Source organism: Odocoileus virginianus, chromosome 27 (assembly GCF_023699985.2).
Source record: "Odocoileus virginianus isolate 20LAN1187 ecotype Illinois chromosome 27, Ovbor_1.2, whole genome shotgun sequence".
In the NCBI taxonomy this organism is placed as follows: Eukaryota; Metazoa; Chordata; class Mammalia; order Artiodactyla; family Cervidae; genus Odocoileus; species Odocoileus virginianus.
Genome location: NC_069700.1, coordinates 34130948 through 34148109, shown reverse-complemented (window position 1 = coordinate 34148109; position 17162 = coordinate 34130948). Strand labels below are relative to the sequence as shown.

At 48.1% G+C, this 17162-nt stretch overlaps 1 protein-coding gene across 3 annotated transcripts in view; it reads left to right on the top strand.

Annotated features, from left to right (window-relative positions):
• The window catches only part of PPARD (peroxisome proliferator activated receptor delta), an 85873-nt gene that overhangs the window by 11983 nt on the left and 56728 nt on the right, over window positions 1-17162 (top strand). Inside the window, exon 3 of one of the 3 annotated variants that reach the window (XM_070456551.1) lies at window positions 657-726. The exons of the other annotated variants lie outside the window; for them this stretch is intronic. The gene's annotated coding sequence lies outside the window, so the exon portion shown is untranslated. The remainder of the gene's footprint in view (window positions 1-656; window positions 727-17162) is intronic. 3 annotated transcript variants of the gene reach the window in all.

Below are 17162 nucleotides of genomic sequence, written 5' to 3'. Positions count from 1 at the left end.
AAAGAGGAGAGTGAGCCATATGGGGGAAGAGTCTTAGAGGCAGAGGGAAAGGAAGTGCAAAGGCCCTGAAGCAGGAACCTGGCTGGTGTGTTAGGGGAGGAGCCAGGAGGTCAGGTGGCTGGAGCAGTGAGGGGAGGAAGAGAGTAGGAGAGGAGATGAGAGGCACGCTGGGGCCACAGCCACCCACCTGAAATGCTGTAGAAGGTCCTCCAGGCGGGCCCTTCCTCCCTTCCGCCTTCCCTCCCTCCCCCCTCCCCACCTCCCTGCCTTTGGGTCTGTGTCCTCAGTCCCTTTCTGTAGAACACTTGTCACTTCATGCCAGTGGAATAGCAGCAGGCAGACGGAGCTTCAAATGCTAGAAGAGGGAGAAAGCACCTTCCTGTTTCTGAACAATAAAAGCAGCTGTGTGCTGAGGGTCCTCCCTCCCCTCATCCAGACCCCGAGGCTGCCACCTTCCTGGTGTGGAGCCCGCCACCTCAAATGCTTTCTAATGCTTTCTTTTTTTTTTTTTTGATGATAAGCATTTATTTGAGCATTTTTCATATTAAAATATTTTGAAATTCTAGTTGTTTACTTTGATGTTAAGGAAAAACAGTCTGTTTAAATACATGAGTCATTTGAAAATTCAGCATCCTTAAAATATGCTTTCTTAACAGCCTCTCAACTCCTGGCCCTTCCCCGCCCAGAGCAGCACCTCAGCCTGCCTCTGTCCCCGCGCTCCGCTGGGTAGGTGCCTGGGGGCTGCCAGGGGGAGGGGGGGCATGCGAGCTGGGCCCCTGCCTGTTTATGCTGTCTCTGGGCCCCCAGCCTCACAGCCCCCGGGTCACAGCCGAGTCTCCCTCTCCTGGGAGTGGCCGTTCCAGACGTCAGAACTCTGTCTCCGCTCAGTCCTCACCATGCAGCTGGGATTTCGAAGAATCAGATTCCAGAACGTCTAGTATGCCCAGCTTGAAGAGTCACTCTCCCTGGATAGTGACCCAGGACAGTTCTGGTGCTCCGGCAGCTTTCCAAAGTGACATTTTGTCAGCTTTGATGTCACTGGGAGGTCGGGTACAGACTGTCTTCACGGATTAAATCCTTCATGCCTATGTCCCTGATTTTAGAGTTAGTTCTAGGTGACTCTCTAGAACCTGTTCTAAATAATGGCACCATGGGACTTCGCTGGCAGTCCAGTGGTTGAGACTCCGTGCTTCCACTGCTGGGAGCATGGGTTTGATCCTTGGTCAGGGAACCAAGATCCTGCATGTCATGTGGTACAGCCAAAAAGGATAAATAAATAAGTAAATAAATAATGGCACCAAATCAATTGCAATTGAAAAATGAGAAGTCAGATTGACCGATGATAACTTTGATTTCCTAAGAGAAAATCACTAGGTAAATAAATTCCCAAACTGCAGGCTGCGTCTAGTCAAAATTGTATTAATCCAGTCCTGCTTACATGTTGTTACATTGTGTGATTCCTGTGACTTCTTTTCTGGCTCTTTAACACCCCGCTATATTTACAGCACCTACTTATAGTTTGCCTCTTAAAATGTATTTACAGCACCTACTCATAGTTTGCCTCTTATAATCCTTGCAGTGGGTCACCTTTTAGAAAAATATTTTGTCTGTTTTTTAGCCCATTCCCTGACCCAGTGGACATATGTGCCCCCAGGCCTGCCTCTGCCCCTGCCAGCCCAGGGTGGCTTTGTCCTCTGCACCGCCAGGACCGTGTGTTTTGGACTCATATTTGTACTCATGCCTGGGCACCTCGTGGAAAACCAGGGGTACCTCTGAGCAGCCTTCAGTACTCCTAGGGCTTTGCCCGTGTGCTGCTTCCTGTCTGCGAACTGCAGCCTGAACCTTGCCTTCCTTTCTGCTTTCTGCTTCCATTGTGAGAGAGAACCAGTCCATCCATCCTATGCATGGATGAGTCAGACACCTTGCTGAGTCACAGGGGAGCAGCTTGCCTTGCACGGTCATGTCAGTCCTGATGGGCGTTCACTAGCCACATCAAAGGTCTTCCCAGAAGCTGGCCGCTTGCGGGGCCAGTGCCTTGTGCAGAGAGGCTCACCAGGCCCTTGCTGGATGGAAGGGAGACTGGATGGCTGGCCTGAGTGGCCCTCTGCCCACAGAGCGGCGCTCAGCCAGCCCACCACAGAGCCGTCGGGTGAGGCACCTCATGGGGAGCAGCCAGAAAGCTGCTGTGTTCCCTCTAGGACCCGTTTCCCAGTTGTTGCCCCTCCCTCTGGTTGAGGCTTAGTGGAAACGGCCGAGATTTCTGGCTTTGGTGGTTTCTCTCAATTGCCTCCTTCTCCCTGCTCCCTCCATGGGGTGTCTAGTAAGGCTCCCTTCTCACCCCTGGCTTGGCACCTGCTGGGGTGTATTATGGTGAGGTGACTGCCTGCAGGCTAGGCTCTGACCCTGACTGGCCTCGTCAAGAGCTGGGCTCACCTTTGTCTAAGCCCCTTCCATCATCCCCAGCAGACAGCAGTAGATACCCAGCAGCTGAGTCGAATATGTGTTGAATGCACTGTGCGCATCACATCCCGTCATGATACCTGGTTTCATCCACACCTCCCTGAGAGGTAGAAATCATTGTACCCTTTTACAGATGAGAGTGCTAAGGCTCAGACTGGTTAGGAAAGCTGCCCGAAGCGGCACAGCTAATAAGTGGCAGAGCTGAGATTTGAACCCGGGGGACCGAAGCCTGCTTATTTGATCACCATGCAGCAGGGCCTCTGCTCAGAGGGGTGACTGGCCAAATCCAATTCTTCCACTTCGGAAAGTACCTGCCTGACCAGCCAGACTAATGTTGCCTTAGAGAACACTCCCTACTTTCGAGCACAGCAGAGCCTCTTGTTGGTCACCGAGCAGAAGCAGAGTGTTGGCAGGCTGTGGGGCCCCCTGCAGAGCCTCATTTCAGGTCAGCGGGCAGCGGAGGCCCTGAGAGTGATCGTACTCAGTGACTCCCTGGATCTGCCCCAAGGCAGTGAGCAAGCCCCCTAGAATTGTAAGAATAACCCGCCAACTGTTGGGCCAGGCATGGCCTTGTAGGAGCCGAAAGCAGTCCCTGCTCCAGTGACAAACCCGCCTGCTTTCAGCCGAGTGAAAGAGAGAAAAGAAGATGGCCTGCATATGCACACATGGAGAGAAGGGAGGGACATTGCCCCTGTTCAGATGCTCCCTTGGGCCAGGCGTTACCCTGGACATACCATGGACATGGTGTACTGGATGAGGAGGTGTAGGTATAGATACAGGATCAGAGAAGCTGAACAACTCGCTCAAGTCACACGGCTGACAGACGATAGAGCTGGGGTGGAGCCCTTTGGAGCCCGTGTTCTTCTCAGCTCAGTGACTCTGCCCTCCCTGCTCACGTCCCCTTCGCCTGGGCCTTCCGGGTGTGAATGGGTGAGTGACAGTTTGCATCAGCGGACTGGAAGCAGAGGCCGAAGGGGACTCGGGGCTCCTGGCACCTGTCTTGCTCAGCAGCACTGGCCCTGCCTGCACTGGGAGAACGTCCCGGGTTCCAAGCAGCCCTGGCATTCCATTTTCCTCCTTTCTTGTACCTTGCCATCCCTGGTTTATTTTGGGAGAACTATATTTCTGCTCCCACTTCCTTGCTGGAGGCAGGGGTTGGTGTGCAGGGAAGGTGTTGGGAATCAGAGAGGCGGCCTTGAGGGGCATCTCAGTGGGGGCCTTGGCTGGACCCTGGGGGCTGGGCCTTGATGGCCGCTCCTTCTCCCAGCTATAGGCGCGGGGGTTCTGGAGAGGGGACAGCCACACTCCTCATTTCTTTGACTTCTCAGGAGGGAATGGGCTTTCACCTAGAGCAGAGCAGGAAGGAAGTAGCCTGTGGCACTCGCTGGCAATGTCTGAGGATAAGAACTTTGAGGGCATATGAGGTGCTGGTTAAGATCCAGACTGCTCGGGGCTGTGTTCTGGCTCTGCTAGTGGCCTTGGGCAAGTTACGTTATCCCTGGATGGCTTCCCCATCTGTAGCTTGGGGGAGGTAACTATAGACTTACCTCCCCCTCAGGGAAGACTTGAGGATTAAAATTGCCTTTAAAATTATATGTTGAGGCACAAAAGAGACATTCATTGAGTGTTTTGTTTTACTGGCCATACCACGTGGCTTAGTTTCCAGATCTTAGTTTCCTGATCAGGGATTGAACCCAGGCCCTGGCAGTTAAAGCATGGAGCCCTAACCACTGGATCACCAGGGAAGTCCCACTTGCTGACTGTTGAGTGTTTTACTGTTAGCATATCTCTGGACTGTCAGTGTCCAGCACCCTAGGGGATGCCAGTAAACACTGGTTGGACTCAACAGAACTTCAAGACTCTTGGGCTTCCTCTCTGCATCTGAGTGTTGGCTGGAGTGGGTGTTGACTCCTGTGGGACCTTGCTGGGTGATTCCCATGGCTGCTGCCTGAGGGTCACCCCCACGCTCCCCGGCCTGGGCCCTGGAGGAGGCAGCCAAGTCAGATGAGGCATCATCCAGCCTGAGGATGTCAGCGGCCCCCGGCCCTGTTTTTCCTTTTGTAGCTTTCTGAGGCTCTGGCTTTGGGGTGTGAGCTCAGGGTTGGGCCCTGTGTCCCACGGGTGCAGTCACTGCTGGCTGGTTCTGGGTGGTTGGGCCTGAGGTTTTAGAGGAGGGGCTTGTCCACCAGCAAGCTGTTGAACTCGCTAGTAACAGTGAAAGACACCTTTGGAAACTTGTGTTTGGGGATTTAGGAATTAATCAGATGTAACCAATATATGTGAGCTTCCCTTGTGGCTCAGCTGGTAAAGAATCTGCCTGCAATGTGGCCGACCTGCATTTGATCCCTGGGTTGGGAAGATCTCCTGGAGAAGGGAAAGGCTACCCACTCCAGTCTTCTGGCCTGGAGAATTCCATGGACTGTATAGCCATGGGGTGGCAAAGAGTCGAACACAACTGAGCAGCTTTCACTTTTCATGCAGGTATGTATATGTATGTGCCTAGTTGCTCAGTCGTGTCTGACTCTTTGCCACCCCATGGACTGTAGCCCACCAGGAATCCATGGGGATTCTCCAGGCAAGAATACTGGAGTGGGTTACCATGCTCTCCTCCAGGGGATCTCCCCAACCCAGGGATTGAACCCAGGTCTCTCTCATTATAGGAGGATTCTTTACCATCTGAGCTACCAGGGAAGCCCATATACATATATGTATATATATGTATATATGTCAGTCACTCAGTCATGTCTGACTCTTGGCGACCCCATGGACTGTAGCTCAGCAGGCTCCTCTGTCCGTGGAATTCTCCTGGCTGTCCCCACAAACCAAAAGCCAGGATTGTGGGAATTTGGGAAACTTTTCTGGATGTGGAGCTGGCATTCAAACACAAGAATTCTCTATGTGTGGTTTTTTAATTTATTTTAAAATGTTTTAACTATATAAATAATGGTTGTTCATTGTAGATAATTGGAAGATACAGATTATTACTGAGAAAAAAAAGTCATACATGCACACACCTGTGGTCAATTAATATATGACAGAGGAAGCAAGAATGTACTGTACAATGGAGAAAAGACAATTTCTTCAGTAAGTGGTGCTGGGAGAACTGGACAGCCACGTGAAAAAGAGTGAGATTAGAACATTCACTCACACGATATACAAAAATAAACTCAAAATGGTTTAAAGACCTAAATATAAGACCTGAAACCATAAAACTAGAAGAGAACATAGGCAGGATACTGTGTAACATCAATCATACCAGTATTTTTCTGGATCAGTCTCCTAAGACAAAAAACAAATAATAATAAAAGCAAGAATAAACAAATGGGGCCTAATTAAATAGCAAGGGAAAGCATCAACAAAACAAAAAGATAACCTATAGAATGGAAGGAAATATTTGCAAATGTTGTGACGAACAAGGGTTAATACTAATACCCAAAATATATAAAAAGCACATACAACTCAGTATAAAAAAACAAACAACCCAATCAAAAAAATGGGCAGAAGACCTGAATAGACATTTTTCTAAAATAGACATCTAAATAGACATATAGATGGCAAATGGGCACAAGAAGATGCTCAACATCACTGATTATTCAGTCAGTTCGGTTCAGTTCAGTCGCTCAGTCGTGTCCAACTCTTTGTGACCCCGTGAATTACAGCATGCCAGGCCTCCCTGTCCATCACAAACCCCTGGAGTCTACCCAAACCCATGTCCATCGAGTCGGTGATGCCATCCAGCCATCTCATCCTCTGTCATCCCCTTCTCCTCCTGCCCCCAATCCCTCCCAGCATCAGGGTCTTTTCCAGTGAGTGAACTCTTCACATGAGGTGGCCACAGTATTGGAGTTTCAGCTTCAGCACCAGTCCTTCCAGTGAACACCCAGGACTGATCTCCTTTAGGATAGACTGGTTGGATCTCCTTGCAGTCCAAGGGACTCTCAAGAGTCTTCTCCAACACCACAGTTCAAAAGCATCAATTTTTCAGCACTCAGCTTTCTTCACAGTCCAACTCTCACATCCATACATGACCACTGGAAAAACCACAGCCTTGACCAGATGGACCTTTGTTGGCAAAGTAATGTCTCTGCTTTTTAATATGCTATCTAGGTTGGTCATAACTTTCCTTCCAAGGAGTAAGCGTCTTTTAATTTCATGGCCGCAGTCACCATCTGCAGTGATTTTGGAGCCCCCCCAAATAAAGTCTGACACTGTTTCCACTGTCTCCCCATCTATTTCCCATGAGGTGATGGGACCAGATGCCATGATCTTAGTTTTCCGAATGTTAAGCTTTGAGCCAACTTTTTCACTCTCCTCTTTCACTTTCATCAAGAGGCTTTTTAGTTCCTCTTCACTTTCTGCCATAAGGGTGGTATCTGAGGTTATTGATACCTCCCAGCAATCTTGATTCCAGCTTGTGCTTCTTCCAGCCCAGCATTTCTCATGATGTACTCTGCATATAAGTTAAATAAGCAGGGTACAATATACAGCCTTGACATACTTCTTTTCCTATTTGGAACCAGTCTGTTGTCCATGTCCAGTTCTAACTGTTGTTTCCTGACCTGCATACAGGTTTCTCAAGAGGCAGGTCAGGCGGTCTGGTATTCCGATCTCCTTCAGAACTTTCCACAGTTTATTGTGATCCACACACTGATTATTAGAGAAGTGCAAATCAAAATAACAATGAGATATCGTGTCAGGCCTGTCAGAATGGCTATCCTTAAAAAGTCTACAAATAACAGATGTTGGAGAAGATGTGGAGTAATGGGAACCTTCCTACAGTGTAGGTGGGAGTATCAATTGAAACAGCCACGACTGAAAACAGTATAGAGGTTCCTCAAAAAACTAAAAGTAGAACTATCATATGATCCAGCAGTTCCACTTCTGGGTATATATCCAGAAAAAGCAAAAACGCAAATTCAAAAAGATACCTACACCTCAGTATTCGTAGCAGTACTGTTTATAACAGCCAAGATATAGAAGCATCCTGAGTGCCTATCAGCAGACACATGGATTAAGAAGAAGGCTATACATTTACAGTGGAATATTACTCAACCATAAGAAAAATGAAACTCTGTCATTTGCTGCAGCATGGATGAGCATAGAGAATATTATGCTTCATGAAATAAGTCAGACAAAGACAAATACTGTGTGACATGATTTATATGTGGAATCTAAAAAGTAATACAAATAAATGTATATACAAAACAGAAACAGACTTGCAGATACAGAGAACAAATTTTGGTTACCAAAGAGGAGAGGGGAGGGAGGAAAGGACAAATTAGGAGCATGGGATTAAAAGATACAGACTACTATATATAAACTATTTGAGCAACGAGGATATATTGTATAGCATGGGGAATTATAGCCATTATCTTCTAATAAATTATAATGGGGTATAATCTGCAAAAATACTGAATCACTATGCTGTACATATGAAACTAATATAATATTGTATATCAACTATACTTCAAAGAAAAAATTTAAAAGTCATACCTAGGGACTGCCAGTCTTACCCTGGCAGTCCAGTGGTTAGGACTTAGCACTTTCACGCTCGGGGCCCCAGGTTCAATCCATGGTCCGGGAACTAAGAACCCATAAGCCAAGAGGTAGGACAAAAAAAAAGCAAACATTATTACTCCATCTGTAAGTGACTGCTGTAAATTTTTTATCTGTGTTCTTTCATTCATCTATCAATTAATATTATTTTTTGGTGAAGAATGTGGGTAACAATCTCTCACAAGCCAAGGACTGTTATTTGAGATTTTAGTATGATTGTGTATATCTAATCTTTTTTTCTTTCAAAAATGGTGTATTGAGTTGCCTTTCCCGTTTTTTGGGTGGTTTCATTATGTCTCTGCTCTCTGACCATCGTTGCCTTTTGAGTGCCCAAAGAAGGGCATTTTGCCCAAAGAGAGGCATTTGGGAAGAGCTATCTGTTGGGGTTGCTTGAAGGGTGGCTGGAGTGGAGGTGCGTGAGGTGTGTCTCTGCCTCTCCGCATGCATCCCCCATCTGCTCTCACTCCCCACCCCTCTGCCTTTCTTTTTCCTTCTATGCAAACCCAGGAAAGGATACTGCCTGCAGTCTGAAGGTTTCTTTTCATGGCTTTCAGAGAAAAACCTCTCAGGAGCTCAGAAAAAAAAAAATACACAGAGTGAAGATGGGAAGGGTCCGCCCAGGTTGGGGCGGGGTCTGGAGAAGAGTGACAGACTGGAGGGTCTGGGTCCCTGGCGTCGTCGTCGTGCGGCAGCGGCAGCGAGAAGACACTCAGTACTGGGCGGGGCCGAGGGGTCAGGGCAGCTGGCAGCTGGCCGTAGGGACTTCCTGCTGAGGCAGCCCCCAGGTGGCTGGGAAGAGGCCTGAAATTTAATATAAGGGGACGGGAAATAAGGGAGAAGGAATTATGTCTTGAGGGGACACACTCCTCCACCCAGGCCCTGCTCTTGCCTTGAACCTCTGCCTGTCTGCTTTCCCCACCTGGCAGTGCCTAGGCTGGGTGCTCTGACAGCACTGACACTCCCAGCCACAGTACTCCCCCAACCCTGCTCCGTGGCCCCTCCCTGGGCAGTGGGGGGGATCTGAGCACGTAGTCCGGCTTGGGAAAGATGTCCTCAGCGTTCTCAGAATCAGAGGAGATGTCCCGGCATCCTCAGAGTCGGGGAAGATGTCCCCGGCATCCTCAGAGTCGGGGAAGATGTCTCCAATGTCCTCAGAATGGGGGAAGATGTCCCCGGCGTCCTCAGCATCAGCAGCTCAGCTTCCTTTCTAACACAACAGCTCAGAGCCTGGGAGAAACTGAAGCTGGGGTGTTCTGGGAGGAACAACATCCCTCCCCTTCGCTTCCTCTTGGATAAGATGGGGTCTCTGGCATTAGGTGAGGAGGAGGCCTCTGAGCCCTGAGGGTAGGTGGCGCTTGGCATCTCAGCTTCTTTCTGGACCGCTCTGGTCGGCACACAGACTGGTGTTTCGGGGGGTGGCCGGGACTTCACGCTTGTGAGCAGGATGATTTCCGTCAGGCGTGCGTCCGTGTGGGCCTCTCTGGGTCGTGCGTGTTCTCCGGAGCAGCCCAGTCCTGGGGAGACCTGGCGGCCGGGCCCTGGGCTGCACAGCAGAGTGGCTTCCTGTGCGGCCCCGCGGGGCCTGCGGTGCTCCTCACCCCTCCTCCACCCCTGAGCTATAATTAAGACCCTGCTTGAAACCGAATCCCTCAGCTGACACACGCTCCTAACCGCAGTCCCGGCCCCGGGCAGCTCCTCCGGGGTGACCCCGGGGGCTGTGGTCTCAGCCTCCAGACCCGCCTGGGTGGGGCTGAGTGACGGTGGGCGCCTGCCAGGAGAGGCATGGGTTCCGTGGGGCAGGGGCAGGCCTTGCCCACGAGGCGGAAAGTGGGGAGTCAGGGGGAGGTGAAGGCCTGGCGATCAGCCGGAGCCCAGGGCACCCGGGGTTGGAGGGGAGGGGCAGGCGGACTGGCCGAGATTCTGAATCACCGGGCCACGAGGCAGGGTGGGAGCAGTTCCTCTTATTTTATCGTCTGTACGTTTCTGTGGCATTTGAAAATTGAGGTACACCTCACATAACATAAAATTCACCTCTTTAATGTACGCACTCTAGTGGTTTGGGTAGATTTACTGTGTTGTACAGTCATTGCCACTATCTAATTCTGTAACATTTCTGTCAGCCCTAGAGCAGACTCTGTACGCATTAGTGCTGATTCCTCATGCCACCCTCCCCTCATCAATTCCCTGCAGCCGCTAACCTGCTGTCCTTCTCTGGGGGTTTCCCTGTTTGGGACATTTCATATAAATGGAATGATGCAGTATGCGGCCTTTTGTGTCTAGCTTCTTCAGTTGGCACAATGTATTCAAGGTTCATTCATGCTCTAACCTGTAATGGTATTTCATTCCTTTTTATGGCTGAATAATATTCCATTGTGTGTATATCACTTTTGAAACAAAAAGTTTATCCATTCTTTGGGTGATGGACACTTGGGTTATTTCCATTTTCTTGACTTCTGTGGACACTCGTTTACCGGCTTTGTGTAAGGATATGTTGTAAGTTCTTTTGGGATTATTTATAGGAGTAGAATTGCTGGATCACATGGTACTTTTCTGTTTAATATTTTGAGGAACTACCCCAAAGTGCCTTCATCATGCCCTCACTCACTTCTTGTTTGTTTACTGTGTTTGTTGGCTTTGTATTTATTTACTTATGGCTCTGCTGCATTGTTGTTGCAGATGGGGGCTGCCCTTCCTCACGGTTCTTGTGCTTCTCATTGCGCTGGCTTGCCGCACAGCGTAGGCTCCAGGGCGCACAGGTTTCAGTAGTTGGGGTTCCTGGGCCCTAGAGCACAGGTTTAGCAGCTGTGGTGCACAGGTTTAGTTGCTCCACAGCTTGTGGGATCTTCCCGGACCCGGGATAGAACTCATGTCTCCTGCATTGGCAGGCAGATTATTTACCACTGAGCCACCAGGGGAACCCTATGTATGTATTTATTTATTTTTTATGTATTTATTTTTAATTGTGAAACATCCATAACAAAAATTTTGTCATTTTAGCCATTTTTTAAAATGTAAGTTCAGTGGCATTAAGTACCTTCACAGTGTTGACAACCATCACCACCATCCATCTCCAAAACTTTTTTCATCTTGCAAACATGGGAATGCCCTGGTGATCCAGTGGTTAGGACTCTGAGCTTTCACTGCTATGGTCCTGGGCTCAGTCCCTGATTGGGGAACTAAGATCCCACAGGCCACACAGCATGGCAAAAGAAAAAGCTAGAAACCATCTTGCAAGAATAAAACTCTGTACCCTAAATAATAACTCTCCACTCCCCCCTCCCCCAGGCCTCTGGCAACCACCATTCTGCCTTCTATCTCTGTGAACTTGACTACTCTAAATCCATTGTATGAGTGGAGTCATACAGTATTTGTCCTTTTGTGACTAACTAATGTCACTTATTGGAGAAGGGAATGGCAACCCACTCCAGTATTCTTGCCTGGAGAATTTCATGGACAGAGGAGCCTGGCGGGCTACAGTCCGTGGGGTCACAAAGACTCAGACACGACTGAGCGACTTAATGCTAATGCTAATGTCACTTATAATGTCTTCAGAGTTCACTGTGTTGTAGCATGTGTCAGAATTTCATTCATTTTTAAGGCTGCATAATATTCCATTGTAGGAATGTACCACATTTTGTTTATCCAGTCATCTGTTGATGATCCTTTCATCTGTTACTTTCTGCTTTTGGCTATTGTGAATGTACTCCTCTAAACTTGGATGTACAAATATCTGTTCACATCCCCTTGTTCAATTCTTTTGGGTACGTACCCAGAAGTAGAATTGTTGGATTTTATGATATATCTATTTTTAATTTTTGGAGGAACCACCATACTGTTTACCATAGTGGCTGCACCATCTTACATATCCAGCAGCACTGTCCAAAGCTACCCATGCCCTCCCTCTTGATTGATAGCACTGTTGAATACAGAATCGGAATTTTGGGGTTACTGCTGCATGTTTCAGTATGAATAGTGGTTAAGAAGAATCCAATATGAAGTTGGATTCTAAGTCCTCTGTAAGTAATCTGGTTTTTTTTCTTCTCTGAAAGATGCAAGCATTTTCTTTTTTCTTGGAGTTCAAGATACGTCACCAGGATGTGTGCTAAGTCGATTTAGTCGTGTCCAACTCTTTGTGACCCTATGGACTATGGCCCACCAGACTCCTCTATCTTTTGAATTCTCCAAACAAGAATACTGGAATGGGTTGAGAATACTCCAGGGGGTCTTCCCAACCCAGGGATGGAACCCGCCTCTTTTATGTCTCCTATGTTGGCAGGCAGGTTTTTTTCCACTAGTGCCGCTTGGCAAGCCCCCGTATCACCAGAATATGTCTAGGTATTTGTCTTCTTTCCTTGATTTCTGTAGAGCCCTTAGTTGCTAAAGACAAATGTTTTGGAGTTTCCAGGAAGTCTTCTATTTATTTTCCTTCATTGTCTCTATCCTCTGCTTCTAGTACACTTTTTAAAAAATATTTATTTTATTTATTATTTGTTTATTTGGCTGTGCCAGGTCTTCGTTGTAGCATGCAGGATGTTGAGTCACAGCATGTGAACTGTTAGTTGCGGCATGTGGGATCTAGTTCCCTGACCAGGGATCAAACCCTGACCTCTGTGTTGGGAGCACAGAGTCTTCATGACTGCACCACCAGGGAAGTCCCTGCTTCTAGTGTTTATTAGACACTTTGGACTTTTGGACTTACTGCTTCATTGCTAGTGTACAGAAAGACAGTTAATTTTTATATATTCATTTTGTATACTTCAACCTTACTGAACTTATTTATTAGTTCTATTTTTTTAAGTGGATTTCTTAGGATTTTCTATGTATCAGACCATTTCTTCTGCTCGCAGAGATAGTTTTACTTTTTAGTTTCCAATCCAGATAACTTTTCTTTTTCTCACTTAAGTACCCTGCCTAGAATCTCCAGTACAATTTGAATGAAGTGGTGAAAGTGGAGATACTTGTCTTGTTCGTGATCTTAGCAGGAAGGCTTTTTCTTAGAGGAGTTGCTTATTTTTGAATTGATCATTCTCTTTTTAAATATTTATATACTATATTTATTTGACTGCACTAGGTCTTGGTTGTGGCATGCAAACTCTTAGTTGCAGAGTGTGGAATCTAGTCCCCTGATCAGGGATCAAACCTGAGCCCCTGCCTTGGGAGCAAGGAATCTTAGCTGCTGGACCATTAGGAAGTCCCTTGAATTGAAAATTCTTGGCATGCTACAAAATTCAGAAGGTATCCTCTTTCCCTCCCCCGTCTCTGAGCTGCCTCGCACCCTTGGTGGAGGCAGCTGTCTTAGCCACTTTGGTGTATATGTGCGTACTCATCCCTTTTCTGTTATGAGATTATTACTTTCCAGGCAAATGACTGACTGCTGTGTGCACTGGTATGCTCCTCGCTTCACATATTGTGTCTTGTCCACCATTGGGTCTTGTCCACCCTTGTATGTCGGTACGCCTAGCGCTTCCTCATTCTTTTTCACTGCTCCCTCCTCTCTTGCATGAGTGTGCCATCCTCTCGTTTATTGATGGGCATGCAGGTGATTTCCAGTCTTTTGCTGCCGTGAATAACCTCGACAGATATTTTTGCACATGAATATAACAAACAGATTGATTTGGATACAATGTGACAGATGCCATGGTGAGGTGTGGGAGAGGAAGCTGGTTTGACAGTTGCTGGTTTGACAAAAGCCTTAAGACAGGGAAGCATGGAGTGCTGCAGTCCATGGGGTAGCAAAGAATCAGACACGATTGAGTGACTGAATTGAACTAAGAAAGGCTCAAGGTGAGAATTTAGCATCTGGGGTGGGCCTTGTAGGCTAGGCAAGATTGTGGTAGGCAGAGACGTTGTAGGAGAGGCAACTGTGAGTAAAAGAGCAACGGCTCTGATGTGATTGGGGACATCAGGAGAATTATCTGTTGCTTCATAACAGGTGACCCCACAGCTTTGTAGTTCTTGTTTAGTTGCTCAGTCATGTCTGACTCTTTGCAACCCCATGGACTGCAGCACGCCAGGCTACCTGGTTACCCTGTCCTTCACCATCTCCCAAAGTTTGCTCAGACTCATGTCCATTGAGTCCGTGATGCCATCGAGTACCATCTTATCCTCTTTTCCTCCTGCCTTCAATCTTTCCCAGCATCAGCTTTAAACAGCATTTAGGATCTGACAGCGTCTGAGTCAGAAGGCTATTACACAAGGGCCTGAATACTAGGAGGTGGGTGTTTTTGCGAGTCATTTTCGAAGGCTGCCTCCCATAGCAAGTTGCCATGAGGATGGGATTGGCTTGGAGGGTGCCGAGGGATGGGTTGGAGCCGTGAAGGTAGACATTCTTACAGGCCTGGCTGGGAAGCTGAGATTGATGCAAGAACATGGAAGCTGTGGAAGGCCTTTGGGCAGGAGAGTAAGGTGGTAGCTCTTATCTAGGACGATTAACCTGCTGGGATCATACCAGAGGGGTCGAAATGGAGAGTGACACCCATTCAGAGACTTAGATTAGGAGAGGTCTGTATTAATAACTGAGGGGGAAAGTTTCTGGCCTATAGTAACAGTTGCTTCGTATGGAGCGCCTTCTCTGTGCTATGTACTTTGGTTGTGTTTTCTTGACTCATATGTGGGGAACCACCTCAAAAAGGAGGTGTTACTGATGTATATTGTTTGCAGCCGAGGAGACCAAGCCCCAGAGAGGTTAAGAAACTCACGTACGGCGCGCAGCTAGCACGCTGAAGAAGAGCACTCTCAGGCCTGCCTGCCGCGAGGACCATGCCTTTTGGCGGCGGGGGGAGCGGAGAGGTGTGGAGGCCAAGTCTTGGCCTTTCCCTGGATGCTGAAGGGAGACAGCGGAGCCTGCGAGGCTGATGTTTTGCCCCAAGGTGGCCAGAACAAAGATGACACTGTAACTGCAAGAAGGGAGGCCAGGGGGGACGTGGCTGTGGCGAGGGATGGTGAGTCATCCTGGAACGCTGGGTGCCTGCTGGCAGGGTCCTTCCCCGTTAACGCGGATCGTAAATAGTCCCCAGACCTGGTATATGGAGACGTGCCCCTGGCCGAGAAGGGCGCTAAAAGTGGGAGCTCCTGGTCAGAGGGTTCTGTGAGGAGGTTATTTGTTAGAACACTGGGTTTTCCTTCCCTCAGCTGTCTGAGTGGGGGCCCCTGCCACATGTCAGAGCAGATCCTGGACCAGCCGGATTCAAGGAGGGAGTCACAGCAAGGGTGCCGTCTTTAACCACTGACGGTGATGGTGCAGAGCAGGGATTTGAACCCACGGCTGTGACTCAGACCCAGGGCTCTCTCTGCCACACCACACTGCATCCTTTTCTGCTTCCTACTCCTTGGCGCCTGCAAAGCTTGCTGGCCCGCGTGTGTCATTGAAAGGAACTAGTTTCTATTTTGACTTCCCAGAGCAGAAGTTGCACTGCTGTTGTTGTTGTTTAGTCACTAAGTCATGTCTGACTCTTGCAACCCCATGGACTGTAGCCATGAGGCTCCTCTGTCCATGGGATTTTCAAGGCGAGGATACTGGAGTGGGTTGCCATTTCCTTCTCCAGGGGATCTTCCCAACCCAGGGATCAAATCCACATCTCTCATTACAGGCAGATTCTTTACCACTGACCCACCAGGGAAGCCCAGAAGTTGCACTTGTTACCTCTTTTTCACAGGTTAGCATCTCAGATCACTGTGCCCAGGAGAACCTTCCAGCATTGGCTTTGTCTTGGGGATCTGCTGGCTGTCCCCCAGGCTCTTCGGCACTGACTGTGGAACACGCTCGGAATTTCCCCGCTGAGCCTCCCCTCCTGCACTTAACGCTGGCCCGTGGGATCCCGGCACGGCTGCCAGATGTGCAGACGGGCCCTGTTGCATGTCGTCCCAGGGGGTGTCTAGTCCACTGATTCCCAGACAAGACTCAGCTGGCAGATTCACTAGGGAGTTTTGGAAGAAATGTCGTTTCCTGGGCCTTGTCTCAGGCCTCTGATTTCTCCTGGAAATTAGAATTTCCAGGAATGAAGTCCAAGGATCTGCATTTTAAAGCTACTCATTGACCAGAGTGGGCAGCCTGGTTGGAGAACCACTGACTTTTCAGAAAGGCGCCTTTGAAATCACTGATCAGAGCAGTTCAAGTGGGACCTGAGAGATTATCCTGAGGGCCTCACACATTGCAACCAAGCGTGTGGTTGTGACTTCTGACAGCCTCCAGGTTTCAGACTGCATCTGCTCAGATCACCGTCTTCTGCATTCTTTGGTAGTATGTGAGCTCTCTGGCGACTGCTGGTTTCATTTTAAAGTGTTCACAGAAGGGTCCTAGCTCTGCCAGTGCCCAAGAGATCCTTAACCAGTGCCCACTTGGTCTCATTTATCTGGAATATAAAATTCCTTTGCTGAGCTCTCTGGTTATCTTTGGTGCAAAGAACAGGACTCCCCTCGATACATCCAAGCTAGCACAACAGTTGGAGTCTTCTGGCTCTGTGCCTTCTATCTTCTTTCCCCTTGAAGATTTGAAAACCCAGGCTGATTTCTTGTGTCAGTTAAACTAGTGCCTACATTTTAGAATATTTGGAAAATATAGAGGGAAACAGAAATTACCCAGAACCTTCCTTTCAGAAAATCGCTCAGTTAATGGTTTGAGCATTTCCATGCTTTCTCTCTCTCTCCCGTACAACTACCCCTTCATACACCCTCTTTTTGTTGTTTTTATTTTGTGCCCAGCCACACAACATGCAGGATCTTGGTTCTCCCACCAGGGATCAAACCCAGGCAGAAGTGTAGAGTCTTAACCTCTGGACAGCCAAGGAATTCCCACAAAACCCTCTTTTTGAAAAACCAAGTTGAAGTCATATTGTGATACTGTTATTCAGCAGCTTTATTGGAGTATAATCCATATACCATGAAGTTCATCCATTTAAAATGTACAATTTGATGGTTTGCAGTATATTTGCAAAGTTGTATAACCATTACCATAATTAATTTTAGAACCTTTTCTCATCTCAGAAGGAAATCTTGCATCCATTAATGTTCACTATCTCCATGCACCCTTCCCCTGACCCAGGCAGTCTCCAATCTACTTTCTGTTTCCACAAATTTGCCTGCTCTGGACATTTCATATAAATGGGGTCATATGATAATGTGGTCTTGTGTGGTTGGGTTCTTGCACT